This window comes from Salvia miltiorrhiza, chromosome 2, assembly GCF_028751815.1.
Source record: "Salvia miltiorrhiza cultivar Shanhuang (shh) chromosome 2, IMPLAD_Smil_shh, whole genome shotgun sequence".
NCBI lineage: Eukaryota > Viridiplantae > Streptophyta > Magnoliopsida > Lamiales > Lamiaceae > Salvia > Salvia miltiorrhiza.
The window spans coordinates 65,709,191-65,725,390 of NC_080388.1; positions in this window are offsets into that span (position 1 = coordinate 65,709,191).

The window sequence follows — 16,200 nt, forward strand, 5'->3', positions numbered from 1 at the left end:
GAGGGGGTTTATGGGCGTTTTCCATGATTTTCGTGGTTAATCTTCGATTTCGGTGATTGAATTGGGAAGTTATGCTTTGATCCTGATGTATTGGAGTTCTTTGTTGCGGATTTATGGGTTTTTGTGGTTAATCGTCGATGTCGAGAGTATTTATTGTCGTTGATACAAGAGTTTTACCTCAATAATATGATGATTAAACACTTTGTCTTAGTTATGGTGAGATCCATATTGTTGTTTTGTGAATGATCTTCACTTATGGGAAACGATTATTCATGCTTCTCCATGTTTTCCTTGACTAATCTTCGAAATTATTAGCTTCGTCTCTTACATAATTCCTTTTCTTATCATGTTTAATGCAATCGTGCTAACGTATCTTCTGGTGGTAGCTCTGTTTGTATTTATCCCTGGGTATTTTGCGTCTGTTGAAGTTTTATTGAGGGCTCTGTTTTCTCAATCTATACTCTGGGTTTATTTCCCCGAGTGTAGAATTACTTGGAAGGGAATTTTTTAACGGTCTCTGCACCGGAAGCCGGGATTTCTTATTGGATTTCTTACATTGGGACCCCAATCGGTAACAAGGGGTTTATTCTTTCGTCGTTAGAATAGCTTCTCACTTTGTTTATGTGTAGGTACCATGGGATCATCAGATGCACACCGCAACCTAGAAAGGGAGTTCGACTCCGCTGCTCTCACCACTGAGATGCCACCTTCATTGTTCCCGGGCCTCCAGGGCAATGCTACCTTCACTGCCCCACCAGGGTTTCAGGCTATCCCCGCCACTCCGTTGACAGGGTTGAATGCAAGCCTCCAGAGATCTGCTCTGGTGACTCCAGGATCTGACATGCCATGCTTAACCCCCGCGTCTGGAGCGGGACAAATCACGTTTGGATCGATGGAACAGATGATGGCGCTGCTTCACTACTCCGCTGTGCGTCAGGCACTAGGAACTCCCATGTTGTCCGCTGTTCCCACTGTAGCTCCACTGGTGGGAACGGCTACTCTGCAGGGCGCTGAGGCCCCACCTCCCGCTGCTCAGGAGGTAAACACTTTAGCAATCAACAAACAAGCTGCGGTGCCTCTGGAAGTACAAGGGGACCCTGCTGACAGGGAAGTGGAAAGAAGACCAGAGGGGAGCCGGGTCAGACTTAACAGTGTGGTGAGAAAGGAGAGGGTTGACGAGTCTGATAGTCAATCCGTCTCTTTGGTGTTCGAGGAAGAGAGACCGAGGGAGAAAGCTCGGCTAAAAAACCAAGTGTCTCAGCTAAAACATCAACTCCAGGATCTGGAGGAATCACTGAGGGAGAAATCCCGAAGGGAGGACAGGGAACAAAGGTCAGGAAAATCGCACCGGGTGGAAAAGTCCCATCGATCGGAAAAATCACGCTACACAGAGAGGTCAGAGGAAAGAGAGCCGGAGTATTCCTCTGGCAGACATGAATATAGAGTCCACAAGCGCCACGCTCATGAAGTACCCAGGGACAGAAGGGAACAGGGGAGGCATAAGGGGGACAAGAGAGCTAAGACATCGAGGTTCCACCCGATCCACAACCGCAGTCCTTTCTCGGACGATATTTTGGCAGATGCCTTACCTAGAAGCTACAAGCCCATCTCACTGGATTACGATGGCACTACCGATCCGGAGGTACACCTCAATCGGTTTGAAGGGTTGGTTACGTTGCACATGTACACGGAGGGCATCAAGTGCCGGATCTTCTCCACTACCCTTACTGGACCAGCCCAGTTATGGTTTGGGACGCTGCCCCCAAATTCCATTCACTCTTTCGAAGAATTACAGACTCGTTTTTTGCGTCAGTTCGCGAGTTCACGGAGGGTAGGGAAATCAGCCCTTTCGCTGATGGATATTAAGCAGGAGCAAGGAGAAACGCTTCGGGAGTACACAGCAAGGTTTAATCTTGCTGCTCTGGAGGTGCCAGAGGCAGAATCGCAAATTAAAAACTGCGCCTATGTCAGAGGACTCAGGCCAGGAATCTTTTTTGACGAATTACAAATTCGACCAGCAAGGGATTTTGATGACATCATGGCAAGGCTGCCGGGGTATCTACAGTTGGAGGACGCCAAAATGGCGAGGAAGGTGGAAAATGAGAAACACAGAGTCAAGAAAGCTGAGGAAGCACCCGAACGACAAAGACAGCAAGATAGGGCCCCATTCAGAGGGTTGCCTCCTAGGGTACTCCCACCCCAGGGAGGAATGCCATCTAATCAACAGCGCACAGTGAATGAAGTAACGCGGTTTACCGAATACACGCCCTTGATTAAACCACAAGAAGAAATTTTTCATCTAATAAAGGATCAGCCGTTCTTTAGGGCACCAGGGACCTACCGGACTGGGCCGCCGCAGGAAGGGCCTAACAATAAGTTGTGTGAATATCACAATTCCTTCGGGCATTACACGAAATATTGTGGACATCTTAAGCACCAATTGGAGTTATTGGTGCGCCAGGGGTGTCTCGACCACTTCATTGACAGGGGAAATGAAGGTCAGAGGAGGACTGATCAGAGGGATCAGCGGGATCAGAGAGATCAGCGAGATCAGAGGGATCAAAGAAATAACCGGGATCAGCGACGAGAGCAGGGGAACAACAACAGAGATCGCAGGCTCGATGATAACCAGGATAATCGCAGAGAAGGGGCAGATAGACAAAATCTTCCTCCCCCCCCATATAGAAGGGAAGTTCACATGATTTGTGGGGAAAACGGGATGCCCACATCAAATAGGGCTAAAAAGCAAGTCGTCAGAGCAGTCAAAGCAGGGTATTATCCTAAACGGGTCATGGAAGTCACCAGCGCGGCAGAGGAGCCGGCAATCACTTTTGGAGCAGAGGATATACGCACATTAATGTATCCACATGATGATGCGCTGGTCATCACGGCAGACATCGCCGGCTGCATTATTCACCGTATTTTCGTGGATTCGGGCAGCGCTGTAAACATCTTGTACAAGGAATGTCTCCAAAATATGGGAATTAACGCTCATGTTGAGCCGACAAATGCTCCTCTGTTTGGGTTTGGAGGAGAGATGGTCATGCCCCTAGGGTATGTAGAGCTGCCGTTGATCCTTGGCAGTACAGTGGCGGGCAACAAAACAAGGATGGTACGTTTCTTAGTGGTGGATATGCCCAAACCCTCGTACAATGTCATACTCGGCCGGCCCGCCTTGACGGCGTTCAAGGCGGTTATCTCTTTGTTTCACCTAAAAATGAAGTTTCCAATCGAGGGTGGAAGAGTGGGAGAAGTTTGTGGCGATCAGACGACATCAAAAGCATGCCACGTGCAAATGCTCACACAGTCAGCAGGGCAGAAAAGGGAAAGATGGACAGAGGGGGCGAACGCCCGGAAGAGGGGGAAAGTGGGCGAGGTGCATGCCCCAGCAGAGGAGCGCCAAGAGTTGGCGGATTTATTAAAAGACAGAGACTCCACAGAGAAAACCGCGCTGGTGTCCACTAGCGATGTTTGCAATATGATAGAGTTATTTCCAGGGAAAGAGGGTTTCCAAACTAAGATTGGATCGGCCATGAGTGATCAAGTCAGAGAGGAGCTCATTGGTTGTCTCCGGCGAAATGCGGATGTATTCGCTTTCAGCACCGCAGATTTGAAGGGAATCAATAGAGGGTTGGCAGAGCATTGCCTCAACGTGGACCCTAAGGTCAAGCCGGTAAAGCAACGGACAAGGAATTTTGGGGCTGAAAAGGACGCGGCCATCAGAGAGCAGGTCTATGAACTATTGAAAGCTGGGCATATTGTGGAAGTGCAATACCCAGAGTGGATCTCAAACGCAGTGATGGTACCCAAGAAGACAAACACCTGGAGAATGTGCGTGGACTTCCGAGATTTGAACGCCGCTTGTCCGAAGGACCATTATCCTCTGCCGAGGATTGACCAATTGGTGGACTCCACTTCAGGATGTGCTTTATTATCCATGATGGATGCGTACCAAGGGTATCATCAGGTAAAGATGAACAGGGGAGACATCGCCAAAACGGCCTTTGCCGTCTGTTGTGGCGTATATGGGTGGAAGAGTATGCCGTTCGGTTTGAAGAATGCAGGAGCCACATATCAGCGGATGATGGAGAAAATTTTCAAAGAACAGCTTGCTAAGAATATCTCAGTATACGTAGACGATATGCTCGTACGGAGTAACAGGGCAGAGGACCATGTGGCGGATCTGGAAGAAATCTTCACGGTAGTCAGAGATCACAGACTCATGTTGAACCCAGCCAAGTGCACTTTTGGGGTCACAACAGGGAAATTCTTGGGGTATAAAGTCACACCAACAGGGATTGAGGTCAACGCCGACAAGGTCAAAGCTATTTTGGAAATGACACCGCCTAGAGGAATCAAGGAGGTGCAGACTCTGAACGGGCGTATCACTGCCTTAAGCAGGTTTATATCGAGATCGGCAGAACGGAGCATGCCGTTTTTCAAAGTACTGAGGAAGGGAACCAAGTATTTGTGGACAGAGGAATGCCGCGCGGCGTTTGAGGATCTTAAAGTATACTTAGCAAAACTCCCAACTCTGACCAAGCCAGTTCCGGGAGAAACGTTGTATCTATACATAGCTATGGGGGAGGAGTCAATCAGCTCTGTGCTAATCAGAGAGGAGGGAAGTCATCAGAGACCCATCTATTTTGTCAGCAGAATTATTCAGGGCCCTGAGCTCAACTACACAGAGATCGAGAAGGCGGCTCTGGCGGTCATGATCACGGCAAGAAAGCTGAGGCCTTATTTCCTTTCACATCGAGTGGTGGTACGCACGTCTTTACCTTTTAAACAAGTTTTGGGGCGCGCGGATTTGTCGGGAAGAATGGTCAAATGGGCTGTGGAACTAGGGGAATATGATGTAGAGTACGAGCCACGAACGGCGATCAAGGCGCAGGCATTGGCAGACTTCATACAAGAAACAACTCGTCGTCCCATACCAGAGTTCTGGGTGGCTTATGTGGATGGGTCAGTGACAAAAGAGGGGTGCGGAATCGGGGTTTATATTACTTCGCCAGGTTATGGGACATACCAGTTCGCCATCAAATTCACCTGTCGGTTATCTAACAATGAGGCGGAGTATGAGGCCGTGGTCAGAGGGGCTCATATCCTGTCAGAGCTTAAAGCTGAGTGTGTCATTATAAAGACAGACTCCCAGTTGGTTGCACAACAATTCTCGGGAAGTTACAGTGTCAAGGATCAGAGGATGAAGGCGTACCATACCAAAATTAGCGAAATGAAAGAAAAATTCATGGAGTTTAAGCTCGAACAGATTTCTCGGGAGGAGAACACGAAGGCCGACCTACTGGCGCGCATGGCTAGCGCAGTAGAGCAAACTTGGAGCGACGAGATCATTTTACTCTGTGATACCAGAGAGATGGAAACTTCGCAGGTGTTCTCGGTAGAGATCAGAGATGATTGGCGGGCTCCGATTATACACTTTCTGAAGACAGGGGAACGACTAAGCAGAGAATCCAACCAAAGGGCCCGCTATGAAAATTACTGCCTAATCAATGATCAACTCTTCAAAAGATCTTTTACTCAACCTCTGCTAAAATGTTTATCGCCAGAGGAAGCTAACTTTGCTCTGAAAGAGATTCATGCAGGTTGCTGCGGCGGGCACACTGGATTTCGAGACCTTGTACGCAAGATCATTCGGGCAGGTTTTTACTGGCCTCACATCAACCAGGAAGCCAGAGAGTTTGTCCGCAAGTGTGAAGCTTGCCAGCGGCATGCCGGGAAAATCAACATACCAGGGGAGCCCATGGGTGTAATGTACGCCGCTTGTCCGTTTGATAAATGGGGCATTGATATAGTTGGGAAGCTGCCTACAGCACCTGGAGGGAAATGCTTTCTCATTGTGGCAGTGGACTATTTTTCCAAATGGGTCGAAGCTGAGGCCGTGAGCAAGATCGATGAAGTTACAGTGGAACGTTTTATCTGGAGGAATATCTGCTGCAGATTCGGAGTGCCACTCATCATCGTGTCTGATAATGGGACTCAATTTACAGGGCAACGGGTTGCGGACTTCTGCGATCGAATGGATATCACACAGCGTTTTGTCTCGGTGGCTCATCCACAGGCAAATGGACAAGTAGAATTGGCTAATAGGACCATATGTGAGGGCATCAAGAAGAGGCTAAATCAGAGCAGAGGGAAGTGGGTGGAGGAGCTGGATACCGTTCTTTGGGCTTACCGAACTAGTCCAAAAACGGCGACAGGGGAGGCACCATTCACACTGGTGTATGGATCCAATGCGGTGATACCAGCAGAGGCACGACTAGAATCATACCGGATTACCACGTACGACACTGAGCACAATGAGGAGCTCCGCCGAGCAGAGCTGGACTTGGTGGAGGCACAGAGGGAGGAAGCCCGTGTTAGAGCGGCCAAGTACAAAGGCATTATCAAAGCGGGATATGATAAACGGGTCAGAGTGAGGAAATTGTCGAAGGGAGATTTGGTTCTCAAGCGAGCTGATGCATTAAAGGCGGTGGGTAAGTTCGAAGCCAATTGGGAAGGGCCATACATCGTCACAGAGGTTTTGGGAGGCGGTGCGTACATATTGTCGGATTCAGACGGCAGAGCTCTACCCAGACCATGGAATATAAACACACTCAAAAAGTTCTATGTATAACTGCTTCTTAGCAGGAGTAATCACTTGTAGACCGGATACTCTTTTTCCCCACAGGGGTTTTAACGAGGTCCGGGGCCATAATATCAATAAAACAGATATGTGGTTCTAGGGAATTCCCTGGTGTTGTGTTTGTTTATTTCAATTTTTGTTTTCTTACATTACATATGCTACCTAACATGTTCGTGCAGAGCACTGCACATGTCACCAGAGGGGGGAGTAGGGTGTATACCCATAATCCTCAATTTTTAAATTCAAAATGCAAACTGCTTCTTAGCAGGACAAGGGAGAAAAAAATACAAAAACTGCTTCTTAGCAGGCCAAAGGGAAAACAAGCATCAGGGATGGACGTCTCTCTTTCCACGATCCAACACTCCGAGTTCTTCTTCGTGGCTGGGACACGCTCACCTTTCAGATCTACTCCAACTCTACTCTGTGTATGCAGAATACCAAGAAAAACAACAAGTCAAAATGCCAAAAAGAAAGAATACAGAGGAGGAACAAACTAGAGGCCAGATCTGAGGAGCCAACGCTCAGATCCGGAAACCCAACGCCCAGATCTGGGAAATCAACGTCTAGATCTGAGGAGCCTGGTTATAAAACACTCAAGCAAGGGAACTCCACTCGTTACAACCACAAAGTTAGAGATCTACACCAGAAGCACAGGGGAAAAGGCGGAGCCCTCGGGGATGTGAGTGTTTAGAGGGGAAATTCCCTTACTTGAGTGCCTTACAACCGATCTAGGGAGGCAAAACATCAACAGATCCAGGGTTTGAAGGATCGGAAGAGGATATATATAGAAGCGATACTGGGATCAAGAAATGGGCCAAGGGGTAATGGGCCCGCATGAGCTTATGGGTCGGAGAAGGGAGTAAGAAATAATTGGGCCAACATGTTCATAACAGAGTATTGCACATGTCACCAGAGGGGGGAGTAGGGTGTATACCCGTAGGTCCCAATTTTTAAATTCAAAAATTGCTTCTCAGCAAGATTAGGGCAAACCAGAGGAATTACGCTCCACCAGAGCAGAGGGGTCATGCTCAACCAGAACAGAGGTTGCTGACAATCGTAAGCCGCGAAAGTTGGTTGTGCCGCCCGGGCCCTCCATGCTCCGCGCAGAGATAGCACTTAATCATAAGCCGCGAAAGTTGGTTGCACCCCCCCGGGTTTTCCATGCTCCGCGCAGAGGTTGCTTTAACCGTAAGCCACGAAAGTTGGTCGCACCCCCCGGGTTTTCCATGCTCCGTGCAGGGTGTTCCTGTCAATCGTAAGCCGCGAAAGTTGGTTGTGCCGCCCGGGCCCTCCATGCTCCGCGCAGAGATAGCACTTAATCATAAGCCGCGAAAGTTGGTTGCACCCCCCGGGTTTTCCATGCTCCGCGCAGAGGTTGCTTTAACCGTAAGCCACGAAAGTTGGTGGCACCCCCCGGGTCCTCCATGCTCCGTGCAGGGTGTTCTTTCAATCGTAAGCCGCGAAAGTTGGTCGTGCCAACCGGGCCTTCCATGCTCCGCGCAGAGGTGGCACATAATCGTAAGCCGCGAAAGTTGGTTACACCCCCCGGGTCTTCCATGCTCCGCGCAGAGGTTGTCCTTAACCGTAAGTCACGAGAGGTGGTGTGCACCCCCCGGGTCTGCCAAGCCTCGTGCAGGGTGTCCACTTAACCGTAAGCCATGGAAGGTGGTGTGCATCCCCCGGGTCTGCCAAACTCCGTGCAGGGTGGACCTTTAACCGTAAGCCACGAAAGTTGGTCGCACCCCCCGGGTCTTCCATGCTCCGTGCAGGGGGTTACTATTCAATCGTAAGCCGCGAAAGTTGGTCGCGCCATCCGGGCCTTCCATGCTCCGCGCAGAGGTGGCACATAATCATAAGCCGCGAAAGTTGGTTACACCCCCCGGGTCCTCCATGCTCCGCGCAGAGGTTGTCCTTAACCGTAAGTCACGAGAGGTGGTGTGCACCCCCCGGGTCTACCAAGCCTCGTGCAGGGTGTTCATTTAATCGTAAGCCGTGAAAGTTGGTCGTGCCACCCGGGCCTTCCATGCTCCACGCAGAGGGTTACTATTTAATCGTAAGCCGTGAAAGTTGGTCGTGCCACCCGGGCCTTCCATGCTCCACGCAGAGGGTTACTATTTAATCGTAAGCCGTGAAAGTTGGTCGCGCCACCCGGGCCTTCCATGCTCCACGCAGAGGGTTACTATTTAATCGTAAGCCGCGAAAGTTGGTTGCACCCTCCGGGTCTTCCATGCTCCGCGCAGAGTGCTCAAGCATGGATGGGAAGCAGCATGGATGGGAAGCACGAAATCGCCAGCAAAGAAATCAACCAAATCCTCGTCAGAGGAGGCGGTGAAATCCTTCCTAGAAGAGTTAACCAAATCCTCGTCAGAGGAGGCGGTGAAATCCTTCCTAGAAGAGTTAACCAAATCCTCGCCAGAGAGGTCATCACAATCCTCGCCAGAGGAGTCATCTCAATCCTCGCCAGAGGAGTCGTCACAATCCTCGCCAGAGGAGTCATCTCAATCCTCGCCAGAGGAGTCATCTCAATCCTCGCCAGAGGAGTCATCACAATCCTCGCCAGAGGAGTCATCTCAATCCTCGCCAGAGGAGTCATCTCAATCCTCGCCAGAGGAGTCATCATAATCCTCGCCAGAGGAGTCATCACAATCCTCGCCAGAGGAGTCATCACAATCCTCGCCAGAGGAGTCATCTCAATCCTCGCCAGAGGAGTCGTCACGATCCTCGCCAGAGGAGTCGTCTCAATCCGCAGAAGAGGAGTCATCACAAGAAATTAAAGCAATTCCAAGGGAGGGGATTAGAGAAGCATCAACAACAATCATAATAAACCAATTCAAATCAACAGGGGAAAGACGGAAATATAAACCCCACCTCAACAGGCAGCGAAAACAACACAAATAACAGAGATAAAAGAAGCAAGGAGGTGAACGAAATTTCATTAAAGCACGCTCAAGAAGCAAAGCTGTACATCAAAAACCGGCGGTAAGTGTTTAATTGGTACAAATTAAAGAGTTACAAAATTCTCTTTTGGTAAAGTCAGGAGAGAAAGGGGAAACATCAAGAGGGAGGAACAGGGGCAGCTTGGGCAACAGCAGAGGAGACGGGAGCAGAGGCAGAGGGAGCCCGGGAAGGAACACCACTTGCAGAAGCATGACCCGAAATAGTTTTCTCTGAGAACACGGGCAACAGGCCAGTCTCCTTCGCTTGGGGAAGACGAACTCCCAAATCCAACAACGGTGCAGCCTCCTGCACATACAGATCCTCATTCTGGTACAGATTGAACAGCTGTTCCACCGCGGCAGAGGAAGAGGCAGAGTCGGTGAAGGCAGAAGCCGCTAAGTCAGAGGGCAGGGGAGGCTCCAGGCCGAACTGAGAAAATGTTCGGAACTCTCGCCAGAGGGATCCCGCAGCCGGTTCACAAAGCGCGCCAGGGTAGCAGAGAACGCAGGCGCATATATGGGAGCAGAAGGTAGCAAGTCAGATCCAATCCCAAGAGAAAAATAGGGAATGGCTTTCTCTAGCACCGGGTACCACCACTCTGGCTTCTCTGGAGAATGCGCAGGGATCCCCATCCGCTTATTTATCTCCTCATCCTGGAGATTATCCATCAGGGCTTTGAAATTCAAAGTGGCAAGTTGCTCCGGGGTGGCCCCCGCCATCTCCAATGCCTTGGAAGCTGTTTGCTCTATCACATAAGCAAAGAGGGGTCCAAAATCCGCCAAATACTCGGGAGTCTTTTTGAAAGCATCCAGAGTACCTTCCAGCATCAACCCCAGGAAATGTTGACCCCGTGGAGACAAGAAATATTCCAGGCGTTGATCTCGAGCCCCCAGAACGAACGCGCGGTTCTGAGCTTCCACAAGTATCCTCTTCCAACCCCGCCTGGCTTCCCTGTAGTCTCTTTCATAACCAGCTTTGAACTTGACTAAGCTTTCGTGGCTCTCCTTTGTGGCTCTCAACAACTCGGAGGCCAAGGATGCTCTCTCCACCTCCACCTGAGCTAATTTATCTTTCAGATCAGCGATCTCCACTTCAGCTTTACTCAGACGCTCTACTACCCCGGCGACATCATCATCACGCTTGGCGATGTCCGCCTGTTCCTTCTCCCGTTCTTTCTCAGCCATTTCGTAGTCATGGATGCATTTAACAGCCCCCCACATCCCTGACTCCACCTGCAAGAAGATAAAATGGGTTCCAACAAAACCATAAAAAGGTTAGTAATTTAAAAAATTCTTAATAAAGAGCATAACATGCAGGATACCTGAAGAGCCAACCGGCAGAGCTGAGTAGCTAAAGCCGGTCGGGTCAGCTTCCCCATCTTCTCTTGGTCCTTTGAATGGACACGAGCTATCAAGGCGTCAATCAATTCCTGCCCCGATAAGCTCGAAATCGGTCCAGGAACAAGATCCTCTGGTTCGTCAGCCGAGGGCATTGCAGCTTTGCCCTTACCCTTTCCACCGACAGAGGGGAGAACCTTGGAACCACCAGCTGACTTCTTCGCTGGCCCTTTGCCCTTGTCCCCAGCAGGAGTGAGAATCTTCACACCACCAGCAGACCTCCTCGCTGGCTCTGAGGACTTGCCAGTCTTTTTCAGGCTTTCCTGTCTCTCCTTCTCACCCATAGAGATCAGGGAACCTCTCTTCCGCTTCTTCGTAAGATCAGCAAGGGTGGCATCTGGAGCCGAATCAGGCGAAGGAACCTCATCGGTAATATCCACGACTTGGATATCTTCTTCGCGGGAGCCAGCGGCATCACCAGCACTGGAGCGCCCACTTCTGTGAACAAGAGCCCCCACATCAACTTCCTCCGCATCAAAGGAGTGCGAGGCTTCCACATTTCCCTCTGGGATTTCAACTACAGGGGGAATGGGGATCAGTTGGGAACCAGCAGGCTGCTCCGAGGGACTTGTTCTGGAAGCAGAACCGCTTGGGCCATGTGCTCCGCTGCCAGCAAGAGAAGGGGTGTCAGGCAAATTGTCCCCACATTTCGATCTCCAAGACATATCTGCAAACCAAAAGTTCACATCATTAAAAGCAGGGTAACAAAAGCTAATGTGTTTTCTAATGTATATTTTTTACCTATTGATCTCGCTGGATACAGGGGAAACAGACCATTATATGCCAGAGAGGAATTGTTCTCGGCCAGGTACTTACAGTCTAGAGTCTGGGCTTTATTCATAGCATTAAGGTGAGTTATAATACTCTGGTCACGGGTAGAAGGGACTTCGGGAGAGGCTGGCTTATAAGTAGTGCGACTTGTATGCCATTCCAGCTCCGAAGCACCATAATCGCGCCAGTTGCCGAAAGGGGTGCGCACATAACAATAGTATTCCAGGAAGCCCTTATCGAAAGAATTCAGAGAGGAAAGGAAGGTGATAGGATATTTCGGGTGGGCAGCAAAGCTATACAAGGGATTGCCCTGCATACGAAGGGTCTGGGTCTGACAGAACAATTTGGCGGTGTCCCCAACACCGTGAGCCCGACACAAAACATGAAAGGCATATAATCTCCGAATAGCAGAAGGAGCGACTTGAAAAAAGGGGATGTGAAAATAGTTACAAACATCAACCAGCAGAGTAGGAGGAGGGAGTCTCAAACCAGCATCTATTTGAGCTTTCCAAACAACTATCACCTTGGGATGACGAAGGCTTTCAGGAGGCGTTGAATCCTTACAAAAGGCCTCGAATTTTAAACCATCAGGACACCTACATTTGCTTTTCAATTTTTCCACCTCCGCGACACTAAGGCGGGATGGAGGAATACGTTTGGGGGGTAGGCGGGGCTTTTTCCCTTTTTTCTTAGGTGGAGAAGGAGGGGGTGTAGTTTGAGATTCATCAGAAACAGAAGGGGAGGGAAGATTTTCAAGATCTTGCTGCGACGGGGAGGAAGATGAAGGGTCTTGGGCAGAAGGAGAGGGCGAACGAGAGGGTTGAGGGGCGGAGGTGCAGGCCATGATGGGAGATGTTAACCCTAGGGTTTCTAGCACGCTCAATCAGAGCACCAACAGTTATACCACTACACTACGATTAAACACAAAATTGCAGTGAAGAGGATACTGTGATGAAAGTTACTCTTAAACTTCGCATCGATCACCTAATCTCACTCAAGCTCAGAACAAATCAAGTGGATTCACAAAGAATACCTGCAAATCACAATACGAGTGCTCGTGTGCAGAGAAGAAGGCGAGACCTAAGAAGCTCAAGAAAGAAGATTGTATAAACGAAGGAAAACCAAGTTCAGAAAATATCATACATGATCCCTAATCATTTGAGTTTACTCTACTTATAGTAATCTCGCTAATAACCGCCTCTAATATGACAGCTATTATAACAACTCCACGTGTACTCTTTCTTCTCTTCAGTTACTTCCCTGCTATGTATGCTTTGTATACAGTTCCTACTTCTACCCTTACATATATCCATGACAATTACCCCCCCTTACACTTGACTTGTCCCCAAGTCAAACAAAAATGGGTACTTGGACTCCATAGCTTGAAAATCTTCCCAGGTAGCTTCCTCCTCTTGAGTGTGAGCCCATTGGATTAAGACTTGAGTGCTCGGACTGTTGTTCTTCTTAATGATGCGGCGTGCTAGAACCTTTATGGGATGGAAAAGTATCGTACCATCTTCATCAAAGTCAGGCAATGTTGCTGTCACTGAGGGATCACCATGAATGCTTCGTTTGAGTAAACTCACATGAAACACTGGATGTATCTTTGCTGTTGAAGGTAGAGCGAGCTCATATGCCACTGATCCAATGCGTCGAAGAATCTTGAAAGGTCCCGCGTACCGTGGGCTGAGCTTCCATGCCTTATGAATGCGTAGTGAGTGTTGTTTATATGGTTTGAGTTTGAGATAAACCCAATCATCAACCTGGAACTCTCTGTGCTTTCGTCTCTTGTCAGCTGCGTGTTTCATTCGATCTTGGGCTTTCTGCAACAACCGCTTAAGTTTGAGCTGGATGTCCAACTTTTCTTGAATAGTGGCCTCCACTCCAATAACCTGTGGTTGAGTGTAGGATGCGAGTGCGAGAGGTGTAGGCTTATACCCATATAATGCTTCAAAAGGTGTTAGTGACAGTGATGTATGGAAAGAGGTATTGTACCAAAATTCAGCTAAAGGCAACCAACTAGACCATTTTTTAGGAACCTGACTACACATGCATCTCAAGTAAGTTTCGAGACATTGGTTTACTCGTTCGCTTTGGCCATCCGTTTGTGGATGGTATGCGGTACTCATATGATGCTGGACACCTAAAATGTGAAACAACTCCTTCCAAAACAAGCTAGTAAAAATCTTATCCCTATCTGACACAATACTAAGTGGCAAGCCGTGCAGTTTGTATATAGTGTTCAGAAAAGTGTGTGCTAAGTGTGAAGCTGAAAAAGGATGACTTAAAGGAGTAAAGTGAGAGTATTTTGTAAACCTGTCGACGACCACCCATATTGTGTTGCTGCCTTGAGAAGACGGTAATCCCTCTATGAAGTCCATCGTGATATGTTGCCAAGCTTGAGAAGGAATTGGTAATGGTTGCAAAAGTCCGGGAGATCTCACATTTTCATGTTTACTTAGCTGACACACATGGCATCCCACCACCCACGCATGCACCGCACCACGCATATCGGGCCATAAAAAACATGATCGCAATCTTTGATATGTAGCATTGATGCCAGAATGTCCACCAAAACTTGAGCCATGCATGAATTCAATAATTTTCTGTCGTATATTGCCAGCACTGCCCACATATATCTTGCCCTTGTACCGCAAAAGACCTCCCACAAATCGAAAAAAAGACACATTGTAGGGTGTTGTGGTACACTCAGCTATAGCTTCTTCCGCCACCGAATCATTTTCATAGCTTTGCACGATCTCAGTCATCCATACTGGAGAGCAAACTGATAAAGCTTGCAAATCTGCCCCACGATCCCTTCGAGATAAAGCATCAGCCACCCTGTTATCGACACCCTTTTTGTATTCTATTTTATAATCAAAACCAAGCAACTTTGTCATGTACTTGTGTTGCACTGTAGTAGAGATTTTCTGCTCCAATAAGTGTTTGAGGCTTTGATGGTCTGTTCTGATAATGAACTGATTGTGTAGCAAATAGGACCTCCATTTTTCAGTGGCTAAGATAATGGCTAAAAACTCCTTCTCATAGATCGACAAACCTCTGTTTTTCGGTGCCAATGACTTGCTCAAAAATGCTATAGGATGCCCTTGTTGCATTAGCACTGCTCCAATTCCATCATAACATGCATCAGTTTCTAAGATGAATGTTAAGCTGAAATTTGGCAAGGCAAGTACCGGAGCAGTCGTCATGGCGTGCTTAAGAGCCGTGAATGCTTCGTCTGCTTTATCATTCCAATGAAAGTTCCCCTTTTTTGTCAGATCATTCAAGGGTCTTGCGATTCCCCCATAGTTGCGCACGAACTTCCTATAATATCCTGTTAATCCCAAAAAACCTCGCAATGCCTTGAGCGTTTTTGGCTTAGGCCAGTCTATCATCGCTTTAATCTTCTCAGGATCGGCAGCAACACCTTTGTCACTGATTATGTGACCAAGATATTCCACTTGAGACTTTCCAAAGGAACACTTAGAAGCCTTGGCATATAATTGGTGCTCAGTCATAGTTTCAAAGACTTTCTCCAAATGTATAAGATGATGTTCCATGTTACTGCTGAATATAAGTATATCATCAAAGAAGACCAATACGAACTTACTCAGAAACGGTTTAAAGACTGAATTCATTAAGGACTGAAATGTAGCAGGAGCATTTGTCAACCCGAACGGCATCACCTTAAATTCGTATAACCCGCTGCAGGTAACAAAGGCTGTTTTGTATATGTCTGATGTATTCATCCTAATTTGGTGATAACCAGCCCTTAAATCAATTTTGGAAAATACAGTTGCTCCTCCCAACTCATCCAACAAATCATCCACCAATGGTATGGGAAAATTATCTTTCACAGTTAAAGAGTTCAATTTCCTATAATCCACACAAAATCGCCAAGTTCCATCTTTTTTCTTTACTAGTAATACAGGTGAGGAGAATGAGCTGGTACTTGGCTGGATAATTCCTGAATCAAGCATCTCTTGGACCAACTTTTCAATCTCTATGCGTTGTAGGTAAGGGTATCTGTAGGGTATTTGTTTGAAAGGATTAGTATCTGGTTTTAGTGGAATTTTGTGGTCATGGCTGCGGGTAGGTGGAAGTGTGGTTGGAGTTTCAAAAATAGGAAGGTATTTAGATATCAAGGGTTGGATTTCCTTAGCTGGTTTGCTGTCCTTGATGACTTTCTCTGCAGAAATCATGAACAGGCATCCAAACAAGGAACCTTTACCTTTCCTCAAGGCCCTTTTAAACTTCTTACCTGTGATCATCTTGAGTGTCATTTCTTGTTTAATCCCCTGGAGTAATATCTCTCTGCCGTCTTTGGTGAACTTTATATTCTGCTCAGCAAAATTGAAAGTGACTGGACCCAGCTGCCTTAGAAGATCCACTCCAATCACCATGTCACATCCTCCCAATCGTAGTAACCTCATTGCTGAACTAAAGTGACAA